This window comes from Euprymna scolopes, chromosome 17, assembly GCF_053919585.1.
Source record: "Euprymna scolopes isolate OS-2025 chromosome 17, ASM5391958v1, whole genome shotgun sequence".
NCBI classification, from domain to species: domain Eukaryota; kingdom Metazoa; phylum Mollusca; class Cephalopoda; order Sepiida; family Sepiolidae; genus Euprymna; species Euprymna scolopes.
The window spans coordinates 107,233,311-107,249,969 of record NC_136498.1 but is presented as its reverse complement, the minus strand read 5'-3'; the positions used below and the strand labels follow the sequence as shown (position 1 = coordinate 107,249,969).

General features: G+C 35.7%; 1 pseudogene; it reads left to right on the top strand.

Moving 5' to 3' along the window:
- The first annotated feature begins 15,585 nt into the window (after window positions 1-15,585).
- Window positions 15,586-15,703, top strand: LOC145297118 (5S ribosomal RNA; annotated as a pseudogene).
- Window positions 15,704-16,659: the final 956 nt, after the last annotated feature.

Genomic DNA, 16,659 nt, shown 5'->3' with positions numbered 1-16,659 from the left:
AGAAAGAGAGGGGGAGAAAAGAATGAGGGACAAATGGATAGAAAGCGAGAGTTACGAGAGATAAATAGTTACAATGAGGGGAGAAAGAGAGTGATGCAAACGGAGAAAGGAAGAAACAGAGAGAGAGAGAGAGCGAGAGAGAGAGATGGAAAGAGAAAGAGAAGTGGAGAAAGTTTGCAGGCACCTAATGTAGGAGAGATGAAAGATCGATACAGAGAGAAAGAGAGAGAGAGAGAGAGGGAGAGAGAGACAAGGAGAAAGAGAGAAAGAGAGAAAGAGAGAGAAAACAAAAGGGGAAGAAAGAAAGATAGATAATGAAATAGAAAGAAAATTGAGAGAGGGAGAAAGAGTAGAGTGTAATACAGAGAAAGATAGTTGGAGAGAGAAAGGGACAAACCTAGAGAGGAACGGAAGTTTTAGGCAGAGAATAATACCAACCGAAACGATGAAAGAGGAATAAACAGAAGAAGAAAAAAAAAAAAAAAAGGAGACAGAAGAGCGAGGGATGACAAAAAAAAAAAGGAGAAATAAGGAGATGCAGAGAGATTTGAAAAGAGATACCAAGTAAAGAGAGAAAACATAGGAAGGGGAAAAGAGACGGCCGAATGTCTGCATAGAGGCTAGTCGGATGATAGTGGAGGGGGGGGGTCGTAATCTAAATTCGGCATTAATCAAACGAACGGTGAAGTTTATTTGCAATCGATAGAGACGAAAACAAATTTATCCGCCGCCTTTGAAAGTTAAAAATACGATCACTCAAAAATGGATCGAAACTATTTACAATATTACGCATATCTGAATATATATATATATATATATATATATATATATATATATATATATATATATTGTTTTTAGAATTATATTATATTCTAAAAACAATTAATAAATAAATAAATAAATATATATATATATATATATATATATATATATATATATATATTGTTTTTAGAATATAATATAATTATCCACTGAGACGTGTTTCGTCGTCTACGACTCATCAGAGAAGCTGAATCTAGCGAGATTCGAAATCGGGATCCCACGGTAAGGAGCCCACGAAACAGTACTGTATGTGGATGACCACACACACACACACACACACACACACACACACACACGCGCGCGCGCGCGCGCGCGTATATATATACATATATATATATATATACGTATATATATATATATATATATATATATATATATATATACATGCAGTCATCCATATGCAGTACTGTTTTGTTGTACCACAACATACATATATATATATATATATATATATATATATATATATATATATATATATATATATATATATATATATATATATATATATACATATATATGTTTTAAGAGTCCTGTATGTTTTTATTTTACAAACATTTAAAAAAAGAACATAGCTGTCCCCCCCTCCAATGTTAGAAAGGTCCTCGTTGACAACACAAAAATTATACAACGGGAAAATAATGTAAAAAAATTAAAGATTCTTGAAGCGTCGTACATTAGAACTCTTCAACCTAATATAAATGACATTGCATTTCAAAAAAGTAGTAACGTTCTGAAATGTCTTGCGTAGTCCGTGTTGGACGGACTTCGTACATGGTGTCTACGAACTTACTGGTTTTAACATTCGAATTTTTAATTGACTTTATTCTTAATCGACTTTTATTTTAACTCATCACTGACTATATATATTTTAGTTTTCATTTTCAATCCTCATTTTCGCAATCCTGTATTTTTAACACCTGATGATGATTCATGGACGAATCGAAAGCGCTCGTAACAGCAACATGTATGGATCCTTTATTAATATTTTTGATTTTGAAACAAAAAAGACAATACGAAAAATTGAAAAATTAAAAAAAAGAATTATAAGAAAAAAAGTCTCCGTTGTATTTAATAATATTTGCTTGAATATATATATATATATATATATATATATATATATATATATATATATATATATATATATAGTTAGTAATTAATAAAATATATATGGCGATTAAGCTACACTGAATATTCTGCGTTTTATCCAACTATAGGATTCGTCAGGCTTATGCGCGAATTCTGTGGTTGCTTCTTGTTTTTATATATGTTGAGGATTTCTAGTTGGCCAATCAGCTTTCTAGTATCAACTTTTTTTTTTTTTTTCCTCAATATAAAAATAAGAGAACGTCTACCTAAAACCACTAACCTAGTTCTAAAACAGATCCTTTGTTTGATAAATGCATGCCCATTGGCTGATAGGAAAGGGCGCGGTTGATACTAGAAAGCTGATTGGCCAACTAGAAATCCTCAACATATATAAAAACAAGAAGCAACCACAAAATTCGCGCATAAGCCTGACGAATCCTATAGTTGGATGAAACGCAGAATATTCAGTGGAGCTTAATCGCCATATATATTTTATAAATTACTAACTAGCTCTACCTACGTATTGAGCACTTTTGAAGTAAATACTTAAAGTTTACGCATAAATCTATACTTTCGTATATTAAATTTATGTGAATAAATGAAGTAGTTATACACATATATATATATATACATATATATATATATATATATATATATATATATATATATATATATATAAAGAATTCCCCTTTAAAATATAAGCGTTGTTTACTGATGAGGTTTCTAGTAACTAAATACTAAAAGACCGAAACATGCTCATGATTGTGTAGCAACAAATTACTGCTTATGTAAAGAAAAATTGAAAGTGTAACTGATCTACTTTCATCTTGAGCACTCTTGTATTAACCTCGTTATATTTCACTTGTTACCTTACCTTTGAAAAATAGCAATCTCAAATTATATATATATATATATATATATATATATATATATATATATATATATATATATAAATCTGAATGTGTGTGTGTGTGTGTGTGTGTCTGGTGGTCACGAATAGGCTGCTATATAGTTGACTATATTAAAAAACTGATTACATATAATGATAAAAGATGTATCGAGACACAGGAATTGGTATTTGATCTGGCAGAACGGTGGTTCATAAAAATTGTGGGGTCTGCGCTCGCGCCTGGTCCACAAAGTATGGAATTTAAAAAATTAAAAAATTAAAAATAAAAACGTCTACAAGAGTTTTTGATATAGATGTACATAATAATACTTTGATATGTTTTAACTTAAATAGGGATGGTATAATAAAATTGTTGTGTCTGCGTTCGCGCCTGGCCTCCATAGAATGAAAATATGTCACAAAGTTTAACAAGGTTTTTTAATATAGATCCACAGAATATTGTGATAAGTGTTTCACTGTGAACAGGTATGGTATAATAAATTATGGGGTTTATCTATTTTATTTTTACTTTCATCATATTTTGCTTTGGTTTTGATACCTCCAAATTCAACCAAATTTTACAATCCTTCCTTTTCATAACCCATCACACTTTTATAAATCAGAATCCATTTTCTGTAGGCTGTTTTTGAACCCAGTCAACGACGGGTACTTTTGCTAGTATATATATATATATATATATATATATATATATATATATATATATATATATATGCATATATATACATATATATGCATATATATATGTGCATATATATATACATATATATATGCATATATATATATATATATATATATATATATATTTAAAAAAAAGGCAATTCGTGTGAGTTTCTTCCTTATAGGTTCCGAAACGGCTGAACTATTTCAAATTTCACGTAAAGGTAATTCATATGTCTGGCAGTGTTCTTAGATATGTTTTGTACAGAAATTCATCAGAGTATTATCAAAATCAAAAAAAAAAAATCTTATCTTAGTAATGGTCTTTTTTCTCTTATAGATAAAAAGAATTTCATAGGGGAATATTTGACGTCACACTGGTGTAACATTGGCCGGTCTAACGTAAAATACTCCCCTGTAAAAATTCTTCTTTTTATCTATAAGAGAAAAAAGGCTATTTCTAAGATCGTCAAGCCCAAAATCATATCAGCTGACGTGATATTGTAAACAAACAGAGACCGAATTTGATGAACGGCATTATATATATATATATATATATATATATATATATATATATATATATATATATATATATATATATATATTAAAAGTGATGGTTGTGTAGTTCCAACGAGAGAAAAAAATGTATATTTAAAAGAGTGTAGCCATCAACAATTGTGGCTTTTTTTTTTTTAAAGGTTTTCATCCTATTTTTATTTTAAAAATTTTTATAACACGTTTCGAGCTTAGGGTGTGCTCTTTTCAGATGTTTTCGTAAAAAGTTTTTCTTTAAAATGGGAGTCTGTAGAGTTATTTTTACCTCCTCTGATACTAAATGTGTCTTTCAGAGTGATGTGTGGCCTCAGACATTCTGACTCCAACTGTAAGTGTTCAAAGTGTCCGGTCAAAGTTATATTCAAAGAAGGGTTTTTGGTCCATTCGGTGAAGGTTTTTATGCTTTTTTAGGGTTCTTTTTAAAGACTTTCTTTCCCCATGTATAGCACACACTCACACACAATCACACACGCATACATATACATTCATGTACATGTACACATGCATACGCACACGCACGCAGGCACACACACATACACACACGCACATATATAGAAATATATGTAGGAGCATACATATATATACATACCCACCTACACACTCACACACGTACTCACACACATCCACCACTAACACGTCAATTATTTTTATTTTTTATTTTTTTATTTTATATATATATATATATATATATATATATATATATATATATATATATATATATATATGTACTTTTTCCCCCGAGCAAAACACGCATGTATATATGCGCTTAATCATTCAGACATAAGTACACGCACGCACACACACACACAAGTAAGATGGAGAATAGGTAGGAGAAGATATATATACACACATATACACACATATACACGCAAATACACACATATATATACACATATACATGTATGTGCATATACACTCACAAACATCCACATACTATGTAGGCACATACACATACACACACATGCACACACACAGACATATGCAGGGGCTCACACATACGTATATATCCATATCCACACGAACACATTTACCCACTCATACATGTGCATACATATGTAATATATATACACACACACATACGGATGCGTATACATTCATCCACCCATATATATATACATATGGGCACATGCACTCACAATCACACATACACATACATATTCATATATCCCACCTTATGTATATATTGGTTGAAGTTTCATTTCTTTTCTAATCCAAGCACATATGCATACATGGATTCGGTCACCCAAACATAAGTGCACGTATACACACAAACAAGATGTAGCATAGATAACAGATGATATATATATATACACACACGCATACACAATCATATGTACACACTCACACACACACAATCATATGTACGCACTCACACACACACACATATATATACATGCACACACGCGCGTACACACACATACATACGTACAATTTCTAATTGTTTGTTTAGTTTAGAGAAATGGTACTATACTGGGTATGGACGCGCGCACCCGTGAGAGTGTGCGTGTGCTTTATTGTGCTTTTTTTGTTTCGTGTGTGAGGGTGCACATCTACCCCAGTATGCATGCGTGTAAGTGTATTTCGTGTTTTGCCTATTTATGTGTATAATTAAGGAGAGATTTTAAGGCGGGGTTAAACTTTGCTATGAAGTTTTTTTCTTGTGTTAGCAAGTAGAAGTAGTTGTCAGTTTGGAAGATGGGCATTATCTCGAATCTGCCTCCACTGCATGTGTGTATATGTTGTGATACATGCAGGTGTCTATTTTCCGCGATTTTGATGTTGGATCGGTGTAGGGCTACTCTATTACTAAGTTTTTTTTGTAGCGCCTATGTAGGATTTATCGCATGCTGGACATTTTATTACATAGATCACGTTTTTTGAGGTGCAATCTAGTTTTTTTTTTTTAATTTTGAATGTTTGTATGGGGTTCGTAAATGTGTATGTATTTCCCTCTAATATTATGTTGCAGACTCCACATCGTTGTTTGTTGCATTTTGTGACTCCTTTTGTTGCGTCTTTATTGAGTTTGGATGAGGTAAGAATGCGTTTTAGGTTTTTGGGTTGGCGTTTGCTTTTTATTATTTTTGTTGTTTTAAGGAAGTTGTTTAGTTTGCTGTTTTGGTTAAGTAGGACGAGGTTTTTTGTTATCTCTGTGAAAAGCTCTGGGTTGTTTGTGTTGTGTGTGGAGACGTATGTTAGGATTTGTTCTTTGTTTCGTTCTTTAGGGGTTCTCAAGTCTTCTACTGGTATATTTGTCGCAAGTTGGATCCCTTTGTCTATAAGTTGTGATGGGTATTTTCTTTTTCTAAAATTTATTCGTAGTTCCTTGAGTCGGATTTTCCGAAGGTTATTGTCCGTGATTATGGTGCAGATTCTACGTGCTAGGGTGTAGGGAATTGATTTTATGCAGCTTTTAGGGTGGTGACTTTTAAAGTGTAGGTATTGTTGGGTGTCTGTAGGTTTGCGGTAAATGTCTGTGATATATATATATATATATATATATATATATATATATATATATATATATATATATGCATATTTAATTTGCGAATTAGTCCAGCGGGAAAATTATTCCTCGAAATAAATAATATTAAATAGAGAATAGATTTTAAAATAATGCATACGCAATCTGAATAACTTAAAATATCGTGTTTAAGCGTATTGTATGACCGGGCAATTATATATATATATATATATATATATATATATATATATATATATATATATATAGCTATTTTTTATTAATTTTAATATAGGTATAATTTGATCACCATAGTATAGGTAAATGTTGTTGCCTGGAATGGTCACTTTTGAAGAAACGGATATGGAGATCGGTTAAAACCAGGCATTTGTACTGAGAACGAGACAATATACAGAGATGACCAGACGGTGTTCATTTCGAATAATAAATTTTTGTTTTAACCGAAATAAGTTCATCTGAATTTAAAAGTTAAAACCCGCATGGACTTTCTTGCCAACCTTAGTTGTAATGCTGTGAGAAAGTAACTCGAAATAATTTCGACGTGCAGCTGTTCTTCTTTAAAGTCAGTGAAACGTTACGTAAAAAAAGAAAACAAAACAAAAAAAAAATTCGAACTAAACAGGGAAAAAGAACATTGTCAAACAAGAGGTGTTGAACTGAAAGATTAAATTAAAGATGTTCTTTTACAATGTGATTTTATTATGTGTATTGAACTATGTAGCATAATATTACTTTTTGAGTATTTATTAATACTTAACTATTCATTTTATTTAGATGAGTTCTTTATTTAAAATACAATGAACACTATTTTCATGGAAATGTTAATAAATTAGTATTTGATTCATATTATTGTGGTTTCTGTCCCAAATACAATTTTGTTGCAATATCCAGAAAAATAGCAGCTTTGCCAAAACATATTTGTTGATTAACAATATTTCTCATTCCGTAGAATCTCCAAGAGTCCTGCAAGTTAATAGTAATAATATGAAACTAGTTATAACACTTTAAAAAAATGCCAAATTTAATCTCATTGCTGATGCAATTCTCTACCTATATAAGAGCCAGGTACGTCCAAGGATGGAGTATTGCTGTCACATCTTGGCAGGAGCTGCTAGAAAGAACTTATCCTGCCTTGACAGAGTTCAGAATAGACTTCGCAGCTTAGTAGGGGATGCCCTTTTCTCTTTCTTGCAACCTCTTTCTTGCAGAAGAGACGTTGCGAGCCTATCTCTGTTTTATCGTTATTTTCATGGTAAGTGCTCGTCTGAGCTCCAATCTATGCCCCCCCCTCGCCAAACATTCGCACACAAGAAACACTCGTCTATCTGAAAACACTCTCAATAATTCCCCCCCTCTTTACCTGTTCCTAAACCTAAACGTAGATTCCATAAACAAAGTTTCTTTCTTAGAAGTACACGCCTGTGGAACTCTCTTCCGTTTGCCTGCTTTCCAGCTGACTACAATATGGCCGTCTTCAAGTCCAATGTAAACAAGTTCTTGATGGGCCATTCCCCTTAAGTAATCCAATTTACCAAATTTACACTTCTAACGATTACTATGATATTCTCCTTTTGACCAATGTAAACTCTTTACCTGGCCCTGTCGGTGGGGCATTAGAATACACTGTCTGCCCCCCTGCAGAGGGTAAAAATCCCTCAATGGGGGTCCTGGATATGACCTTAAACTATATCCAGTGGTGAGGCCCCAGCTTGTGGGCTTTGGAAAGTGTGTAACCACCCTTTAATTACCATTGCTCCCAGGTCCACTCTGACCCGGAGTGGTAGTACCTGTTAGGGTCCAAAATATGCGTAAAATAGAAACCGACGTGAAAACAACAAATATATTCTATTATAAAAATTTTTCTTCAAAATCTTTGGATTCGGCATTAAATAACCTGAAAAGGGTTGATATACCGTAAAACAAAAACAACCATCCAACCAACCAACCAACAAACTCTGTACCACTTATCCTCGAGTGGCCTTTGAGCCTTGATAAGTGGTTATTCCTTTATAAAAAAAAGAAAAGAAAAGAAAAACTATTCAACATATGACGTTAATTTTGTCGTCCCGGAATTTAAATCCTTAACATTTCTCCTGGAACTGCACTCGTTCGTTCAATTTCCTTTTTTGAAATATTAATTTCGTGAGGTGTTTATGATTTTAAATGCCCTTTAAGGGTCTTTTCAAAACAGTAAAGACCTGGCAGTTTTAATGAAACCATGGTATGTCTCTGTAATCTGTAATCTATAGTTTTTGAATGAATCCCTTATATAACAACACTTGCTTTTTGGTACAAAGATATTTTTTCGTACGATCAAGAACTTGATTCATATTTTTTCAACGCATCCAACACTTTCTAACTCCTTCTCCCCCATCTCTCCCCCCTCTCTCTCTCTCTCTCTCTCTCTCTCTCTCTCTCTCTCTCTATATATATATATATATATATATATATATATATATATATATATATAACCTGGCTTCCATATAGGTGACTATTTGGGAAGACTAGCGCTGTATGTACCGCACCGAGTCGTAGACATTTCCAGGTTGGTATCTGGGCACGCATTAATTCGCTCCGAGGGATGCACACCCAGTCTTTGTTAAAACAGGCACTTGATGTAAAAACCTGTTGTCTGTTGTATACGCTTTTCCTGTGTTATAAGTATTACCATAAAGTGTGGTAGGTTCTACACAAGCTTTCACCACTATAAATAAACCACCTGTGTGGATTTCCGAGCAACTTATAAATTTATTATATTTTTTACCAGATTATCTTGTCCTTTACTTTTCCATGTTTTAGCTTACCCATATTACTTTTCATGCTCGCATTTTTCTATTGTAATCCATGATTTTTCTAGTCTTTCAGTAAATTCATTTGTTCTTTGTTTGATTTCAGTCTTGTTTCTTTTGCCTCCATAAACATGACATCCACATATGTAATAACAATGTACGACACTCGTCTGCTTTCAATAAAATCCTCCCAATTATCTCCCTTTCATTTATTCATTCATTCACTCTGTCTGTTTCACTTGGTACTTCTCTTTTCGCGAGAGCGGTGAAATGATAGCAACAGTAGTCACTGAAGCGTAGTTGCAATGGAAACCGGTCATAAAAAACGTCGCTCAGCTCTTTACGTTTTTTTTTTTTTTTGTTAACGATGTTGGAGACCAGTAAATTGATCATAACTTTTGTTTTACTGAACGAAAATTGATTTTTTTTTCACGATATAACTGAGAAGGTGATCTATAAACTGTAATAATTGTTTGAGATTTGGTCGAAAAATTAGTGAGAGGTGAAGTTTCAAAGCAGTTCTAAACGGCTAATACTGAAACTTAATCATATATTCAAACACTACCGTGTTTGAATGATAACGAAGTTAATTAAATAATTTCAGAACATAAATGCTTTCAATAAATTCATCCCTTCAGATTAATATCATTATCCATTTGATCTGTTTTTGAATTTTTTTTCACGGGACTCTTCTGCAACAATCCTGAATCGTTTTAAAGTTTAAGTTAAGGTTTGATACTCCTTGTCTTTGTGTTTCTTTCGATATCTTATATTTAGACTATAAGGATCACTCAGTACGGCACAATCACATTGACACACCGGTTCTCGCCAGATCATCGAAGTTAAGCAACGTTGAGTCTTGCCAGTACCAGATGGGTGACTATTTGGGAAGGCTAGACGCTATATGTACCTTCGGGGAAGGTTCGGCCTGGGGCCAGCATCCTCGCTCTGTAAAAAGAACTCCTTGTTTTAAAAACATCTACAAAAGTTGTAGATGACCTATGCCCCTTTCAAGGGCTATGGATGGATGGATAAGGATCACTCGGCGTTGCCCGGGTAAAATGTTTAACCTATTTTTATAAAAACGTTTATCTCTGTATCCGCTTATATATATATATATATATATATATATATATATATATATATATATATATATATATATATATATATATTTCCTGGTTTCCCTTTCTTTTCCCAAAGCCTCACCTTGTTTTCCGCTCAACCCATTTCTCCATAACTTGACATGCATACACATACACATATACACATACACATACAAGCTTTCCTTCATATAATGGATTCCCCTGGGAATGAGTCGACATTTTTTCCTATTTAGTACATAATAACATTGAGAACCAGCCTCTTCTAACAAAATTTCTCTTTTTTCCCCCTGTTTCGTTCGATTAAGGACCGCTATACGTCAAAATAACTACGAGTTTCTTTTCTCATATCATTACAACAATGATCATATATTACTACAATGATATAGGAAAACCAGACTACACCAAAAGAATGACACTGTCATATTCTTGTCCAGGGTTTCCACATAGGCCTTTTAACACATGTTGGCATTCTAAAAATTGTAACGTACTGGCCTGTTTAACCTCCAGAGGATAAATATTTTTTTCTAAATTTTAGATATTATTTATCGAGGACGAGACTGATCAAAAATATATTAACTCTGTGGATGATTGTCTTAGACGTTTTTGACTTTTAGCCGGACATACAAACATACACACATATACAGAGACAATTGCCCTTTATATATGAACTAACGGGGGTACTCGGCATTGCCCGGGTGTTTGTAGGTGTGTGTGTGTGTGTGTGTGTGTTTGGGTAAATGAAAAGAAAAATCGTTAGTTGTTAAAAAAAAACAAAAAAAAACGAAGCCTTGAGTGCGACGTTTAACGGCAGGTGCCCGTTTTTGACGAGTTACTGACGTGAACTTTGAGCGCGGGACAGTGTTTTATTTGCCACGAGTCTGTTCACTTCTTTTTTTTTTATACGAAAAAGCTTGATGCATATGCGGCGGTCGAAAATTGTTGAATATTTAACGTTTCAAAATCGGGCAAATTAAATAGAGAGGCAACCACCGTTGTTAAGTCGTGGATATTATCATTTAGACGCGATATAAAAAGTTTTAAGAAGTTGTGAGCCGACCGATAGGTTCTCTGAAAAAAAGCCTTTCTTGGACATCCACAAAAAGCGAACATACATACACACATTTTCGCTTTAATATATATAGACAAGCGTGAACAAATGAAATTAAAAATAACCTCTGGAAGAGAATGCCTATTTTGTGAAAAATAAGAAAACTTGGTGATTATAGACTATAAAAAGTCGCCATGAAGTTTATCAACTTCCGATTTAATTCAGTTGTCCCCTTTTTTTTCTGAGCTGCTCCGTTATTTCCAACATTGTCTGTAAGAAAAAAGCGAAAAGAACAAAGAACATGAATGATGATAAAAAACACCCAGATCAATGCAAATAAGCCATAGAAAATAGCGATAGAATTAGCTCTATGGTAAAAAACCACACAAGAAACATTAGTGATTTTTTCTTCTTAATCGGATGCAAACAGAAAAAGAATTACAAAAAAAAAAAAAAAAGAAGCAAAATAATGGTGCGTTCTGGAAACGAGCCCCCCCCCCAAAAAAAAACGTCATAAAGAAAAATGGGAACAGTTTTATTATTTTTTGTTTTTGTTATTCCTTTCTTTTATTCGCATAAACGATTTTGTATTCTGTAGTTTTAAAGTTAGACTAACATTTAATACATCCGCCCGGCGACACAGAAAGAAGCAAAATTTAATTTGCCTTTCTCCGATCTTTCCTTTTATAAAATGAAAATAGAAAAACAATCGAATAATAAAATGGGTTTTATTGGTAAAATAGAATCGTTTTTTGTCAAACACTTTATTTGAGAAATCACGTTTAAAGTTGCTTGATCAACGTTTATGTAGCGGCTAGAGGCATTTCATAGCTTAAAAATACAACCATTTATACAAATTTTGGAGGCTGTAATATTCCCGCATCAATGTATCGATTTATACTTATCCTATTTACAATGCCTCCCCACGGGACAGAGTTAGACACCAGGGTCGTTTTTTAATGTGGAGAAAAGGAACAAAAATAAAAATTGTCTCAGTCGTGAAGGATTTCTCCTCCACTGATAGAGAACAAGAAATTGAAATACAGCATCTGTCGGAACAGATACTACACTTTAAGGTATTTATTTGCTCCCCCACTGAGCAAATTAGGCACAAGGCCAATTTTGGAAGTGAGGAATGAAGGGGAAATGGGGACCAACTCCCCGGGGAGTAGGGGAGCTGGATAGTGACAATTGGTATGAAGGTATTTATTTGCTCCTCCACCGAGAAAATTAGGCACAAGGCCGATTTTTAATGTGAGGAGTGAAGGAGAAATGGGGACCAACTCCCCGGGGAGTAGGGGAGCTGGATAGTGAAAATTGGTATGAAGGATTGCCCCTACATTGACCAAGGTCTTATATGTGGGGTTTCCCCACATATGGTCTATGCTTGCAGTATCTGCCGGAACAGATATTACACTTTGAGGTATTTATTTGCTCCCCCACTGAGCAAATTAGGCACAAGGCCGATTTTTAAAGTGAGGAGTGAAGGGGAAATGGGGACCAACTCCCCGGGGAGTAGGATAGTGACAATTGGTATGAAGGGTTGCCCTATATTGACCAAGGTCTTATATGTGGGGGTTTCCCCCACATATGGTCTTTGCTAGCAGTATCTGCCGAAACAGATAGTATTTATTTGCTCCCCCACCGAGCAAATTAGGCACAAGGCCGATTTTTAATGTGAGGAGTGAAGGGGAAATGGGGACCAACTCCCCGGAGAGTAGGGGAGCTGGATAGTGCCAATTGGTATGAAGGGTTGCCCCTACATTGACCAAGGTCTTATATGTGGGGTCGCCCCCACATATGGTCTTTGCTTGCAGTATCTGCCGGAACAGATGGTATTTATTTGCTCCCCCACCGAGCAAATTAGGCACAAGGCTAATTTTTAATGTGAGGAGTGAAGGGAGGGGGCAGGGAAAAAGGGGACCAGCTCCCGAGAGGTGGGAAATGGGAGCTGGTTGAAGGTCATGCATGTGGGGTTGCCCCCACATCTGGTCTTTGCTAGTCATAGCTAGTCATAGCTTGCAGTATCTGCCGGAACAGATGGTATTTATTTGCTCCCCCACCGAGCAAATTAGGCACAAGGCCGATTTTTAATGTGAGGAGTGAAGGGAGGGGGAAGGGAAAAAGGGGACCAGCTCCCGAGAGGTTGGAGCTGGTTAAAGGTCAGGCATGTGGGGTTGCCCCCACATCTGGTCTTTGCTAGTCATAGCTAGTCATAGCTTGCAGTATCTGCCGGAACAGATGGTATTTATTTGCTCCCCCACCGAGCAAATTAGGCACAAGGCCAATTTTTAATGTGAGGAGTGAAGGGAGGGGGAAGGGAAAAGGGGACCAGCTCCCGAGAGGTGGGAAATGGGAGCTGGTTAAAGGTCATGCATGTGGGGTTGCCCCCACATATGGTCTTTGCTAGTCATAGCTAGTCATAGCTAGTCATAGCTTGCAGTATCTGCCGGAACAGATGGTATTAATTTGCCCCCCCCCCACCGAGCAAATCAGGCACAAGGCCAATTTTTAATGTGAGGAGTGAAGGGAGGGGGAAGGGAAAAAGGGGACCAGCTCCCGAGAGGTGGGAAATGGGAGCTGGTTAAAGGTCAGGCATGTGGGGTTGCCCCCACATCTGGTCTTTGCTAGTCATAGCTAGTCATAGCTTGCAGCATCTGCCGGAACAGATGGTATTTATTTGCTCCCCCACCGAGCAAATTAGGCACAAGGCCAATTTTTAATGTGAGGTGTGAAGGGAGGGGGAAGGGAAAAGGGGACCAGCTCCCGAGAGGTGGCAAATGGGAGCTGGTTAAAGGTCAGGCATGTGGGGTTGCCCCCACATCTGGTCTTTGCTAGTCATAGCTAGTCATAGCTTGCAGCATCTGCCGGAACAGATGGTATTTATTTGCTCCCCCACCGAGCAAATTAGGCACAAGGCCGATTTTTAATGTGAGGAGTGAAGGGAGGGGGAAGGGGAAAAGGGGACCAGCTCCCGAGAGGTGGGAAATGGGAGCTGGTTAATGGTCAGGCATGTGGGGTTGCCCCCACATCTGGTCTTTGCTAGTCATAGCTTGCAGCATCTGCCGGAACAGATGCTACACTTTCATCTTTGCCCGAAGGCCAAGTAGTTTTTTTTTTATACTTATACACAATCATATTGATACGCCGGTTGACGTTATATCACCGAGGTTCTGGCTAGTAACAGATCAGTGGCCATTTGGCAATACTAGGTGCTGTATGTAGAAGACATAAACACTTCTGACAGCCCCAGTTTCAGTTTCAGCCAAACCGATGTAAAGCAGTGTTTATTTTGGTCATTACCAAATCAGTGACCATTTTGTAATACAATGAGTTGCATGTAAAAGTACGTCAATACTTCTAACAACTCCTTGCTAGGATGAGATAGTCGGGAGGCTGGTTCTTTTCGCACGAGTTCTAGTTTCAACCAAACCGATGTTAAGTAACGTTAATTCTAGCCAGTACTATTTGGAAATACTGTATGTAGAAAGACGTCGACATTTCCGGCAGCTCCTATATCCAACCTGGCCTCCAGCTGTGTCGACACTGTTCTGCCACTGGATTAGGCTGGTTAGGACGAGATAATTTATGAAGCCAGTTCTACACAAACCAGCTACAGTTTCAACCAAACTCTCAGCGCATTATCCCTAGGATGGTCAGATGATTCTCGTTGTTGCGACGAACGGATTGCTTTTCCAGATTTTTGTAGAATTCCCGCTATTTACGAAACACCATCTTTTGAAAGATGTTGACCAATAGCGTTTAAAATTCAATATTTTTTACAAAGCGTGATTAAAGGATTAATGACAAACCTGTTCTTTCGGCAGCCTGTAAGATCCCGTGCAGAAAGAAAGGAACGAAGTGAAAAGAAAACGAAAAGAAATGACCGCCTTTTTATATGCTTGCTTGATATGCAAATGAAACGCTTCCGGTTGGATATAAAAGAACCGCGTTGTTTTTCAGAATGGTGCGTTTTGGATTTGACTATTGAAGTGGTGAGTTGTGTCAGCAATACGTCGTGTTTTGCAGTTGGATTTCGGACTTGACTGTTTAAGTGACGAATTATGTCAGCAGTAAATGTAAAGCCGTCGCTAGAATCGAAATCTTATGAAATAAATACTTTATTAACTGCTATATACGGCATGATCACGTTTGACAAACTGGTTCCAGTCAGATCACCGAAGTTAAGCAACGATGAGCCTGGCCAGTACCAGATGGGTGACTATTTGGGACTTCCAGGTGCTGTATGTGCTCACCAATTATCTTGGCATTGTTTCCAGTATTCTTATGTCAAGAAGAACAAGAAGCAACCAAATTTAATTTAATTTGCCCCCCCCCCCGAATTCAACTTGGATATCTTCAAGTCCAACATAAACAAATTCCTGATGAACCGCCCCCCCCTAAGTAATGACCCCTTATCAAATCCCCAATACTAACGATTACTACGATACAATCCCATTGATTACTGTGCACAGAATAACCCTTATCCCCGAGTGGCTCCTGGGCCTTGATAAGTGGTGATCCCCATGTAAAAAAAAGGACTGTTCTGCCTTTTTTTTTCTAAACATCTTTGTATCTGAATTCATTCTTGCGAGATAAGCTCATTTTTATTACACTTCTACTCTTAGAGGAAATTATTATGTTTACAGACTCCAGAAGTTGACAGGATCCGCTGCCTTTTAAATATAACCCAATTAATTGAGAAATGGTAAGCGTTTTTAGGCCTAAGTATTTGATTAAAGAAGTTAGTGTTGTCATTTGGTTATTGTATTGTCAATACTTTAATTATTAAACGAATATATATAGTTATAGATTCTAATCCTTATTAAAGTTCAATTCGTGCCGATGTATGTATACGGCTTGCATGGTTGTCACTTTCTATTGTTACTTTGGTAATTAATATTAAATCTTTGTAAAAAAATTAAAATAAATAAATAAACAAGCTTTTTTTCAGACTTGGAATTTTTTTTATGGCGAGTCAAGCATAAAAAGTAAAAATAATGCTCCCTTTGAGTAAAATAGAAAAAAAAAAAAAGGTTTACCTTTTAAAATCAGATTTTTTGTTATAGTAAGTGTTTCTTTTTAATAGTAAAGGTTTACCCGCTTTTTTACGCAAACCTTTGCTGTTCTTCAGCAAGATCTTTCAAGATGCACCGTTTAATAATAAAAGACAGACAAGTGCTTTGGGTAAAATCCCTTCAGAGCGT